We start from the raw sequence: 2,882 nt of genomic DNA, 5'->3' as shown, positions 1-2,882 counted from the left end.
AGGAAGCGCTACTTCACAGTCAGGGCGGCTAGGGTCTGGAACCAACTTCCAAGAGAAGTGGTGCAGGCTCCTACCCTGGGGGGTTTTTTAAGAGGAGGTTGGATGAACATCTTCCTGGGGTCATTTGACCCTAGTATTATTTCCTGCCATGGCAGGGGGTCGGACTAGATGATCTACTCGGGTCCCTTCCGACCCTGGAAACTATGAAACTATAAGTTTAGTCTGACCCAGAAATCAAGCATGAAAGATTTCATTCCAAAATTATTTTAAAAATCATAAGCACCTGAGATCTAAAAGCTTACAATAGGAGGACACTTTGACTACAGACATTGCCCTAAATTCCATTCATACTACAGAATAAATTGCATCACCAGATTACAATTTCATTTTCAGTCTACACTCTTGGGCTTGAAAAGTAGGCACAGTAATCTGGATTGTAGTTGTAGCATTGTTCCTACTTGCATTAAAAAAAGTGCATAAAACTACAAATTCTTAAGTAGGTGGTATTTAATAAAGAAACAGCAGAAGACTTGCTTTAAAAAGGAAGTTATTTTTTAACCTACCATTTTTAAAAGATGTGTTGTACATCTTAGTTATTACTAGAACCTGGTTAACTGTAGAAAGACACAAAAAAGTAAAAGAATCTCTCCTGTAGTGAAAAACTAAATCCTGCATAGCAACTTACCTACCTAATTAAAATACCATGAGGATAACAAGTTTGGTCCTTCAAGATAAAAAAAATTTTCTGGCAGTAATCAACTCAGAAGTGAAATAATTCTATATGTTAAGCCTATGTAAAATCATTTCCAGTGACTACATACATACTTTCATTACACAAAAGTTAAAACTTGTTCCCTAAAAGATAACTAGAATATTTATAGCTGCTAGTCTATTAGTTTTGAAAAAACTGACTTCTCTGATTTTATAACAACATATTACCAGTAATAAAAGTGCTAGTACAATTTAATTATACAGATAAAATACTTTAGGAAGCACAACTGTATTTAGTGCTGGGCTGTACAAATCTAATGAAGAAATAAATATATCCATCTATCCACCTACAATGTTTTTAGTGCATTTTGAAGTAGGGGGGAAAACTCCCACCATTGTGTACCAGTCCTATTAAAAAAATAATTTACTCTGTGTTGGTTAGCAGAGAGAACACCTTAAGTTCATCTTTTGTACTGGGTGCACATTTAGCATGAAATTACAAGGTGCAAAAGTGACTAAAAATCTATGCTGGCTCCTTGTGATCAGACCCAAGGAAGCAGGTGGCATTCAAAAGAATATTCAACTTATTCCAAATACATAATTGTACTAATAATCCTTGCTACTTGCATTAAAAAAAAAAATCTATTAGCAATTCTTCTCTATAGAGCAATTTTCAGAGATATATCCTTCAGTAACTACGAGCCAACTGCCCATCAGGAATGACGGGGGGAAGAGGAGAAGCATACAGGGACAGAGCCCTGTAACCCCACCCCGCCTGTCCAGGCCCACTTCCCCTTTACCTCTGGTTGTTTGGGGTCCAGGTCTGCTCCCCCCTTCCCCACTGCAGCAGTGCCCATTCCTCTTCTCCCCCTGCTGCCGCAGCGCACCTGTTATTCCCCCAACTTGTTTGGGACCCACTCCTCCCTTCACTGCCACTACATCAACCTGCATTAGGCCCTGCAGGCGGCAACAATTGGAGGGGGAAGGGGCAAGCCAAGGCCAGAGCCAGTGTCCTCCACCCCCACCCCCGCAGCGTCCCAAACCCACTCCCCCCTGCCATCACCTGCAAGGAGTAGAAGCGGGGGCGGGAGCAAGGCCACCAGAGCTGGCCTCGTCCCACCGCCCCTCCACTACATCCTCGCCACCTGCAGGAAGCAGGGCAGGGGGGAGGGGGGTTGAGGCCAGCACTGCTGACCAAACACCACCTCCCTGTTCCATCCACTCCATTTTGCCCACCTCCAGGGAGCGGAGCAGGGCTGGCCTCATCCCCCCCACCCACTGTGCCCCCACCATCATGGTTGCGCTCTACCGGCTGCCAGCTCTTGTTGGAATGCTTGTTTGCACTCTGATTGGCCGTTTGTCAGCTAATCCAAGCGCAAATAAAGCCAGACAGACTTAAGCTTTTATAATATTAGAATTGCAGCAGTGTCCAACTTCTACAATCTACAGGCCCCAAATGCATTTAAAATAGATAAAGGCAAAACTATCAACACCTGGGGTAGAATCCATCCTGTTGTTCAGGAGTCACGCTAATGGAACAGAAATCCCTTGATGGGCAAATCACCTGAGATGCAAAGGTAAAGTCAACATAGCTTTCTCCCCATAGACACTGCAGCATATTTTGTTGGTCTGGGTAGTGTGAGATGCCTTTTAGCTATTTATAGATGGTACATAAGCTTCAGCAAGTCAGAAAAGTCCCCAGACACTAGTAACCTAACCGGGGTCAACAAATTTGGGAGCAATATCCAGTTATTGGTTTCTAGTTCATTTATTCTCTTCCCATACATGCACTCATAGTGACTGCATGAAGGCAATGAATCATCTTTCACTAAGCATTTGAACTAAATTCAGGTAGAGCTAGTTGTCCTACTTCAGCAAAGCTCTTAGTCTGGCATGAAAATAGACAATGGAGCTCCCAAAAAACTCTTCCTTCTACCCTACCTTGAGATGCAGCTAATAAATTCCTTGCTGAGAAGAAAGTGCCCATGCCAGTTACTCAGAACTCTACAAGCTTACATCACAACTGCTACTGGAATATTAAAGCAAGGAGTGGGAGGCAAAGGAGATACAAAGAATTCTGAATCTAATGCAATGCCAAGGGAGCAAACAAGTTGAATGCAAATGAGTGTCCCAGAGACTTACTAGAATCTGTTCATAGTTGTCAACACTGA

Source organism: Crocodylus porosus, unplaced genomic scaffold (assembly GCF_001723895.1).
Source record: "Crocodylus porosus isolate Cpor-Errol unplaced genomic scaffold, CroPor_comp1, whole genome shotgun sequence".
Taxonomy (NCBI): Eukaryota; Metazoa; Chordata; order Crocodylia; family Crocodylidae; genus Crocodylus; species Crocodylus porosus.
This window is presented reverse-complemented; position numbering follows the sequence as displayed.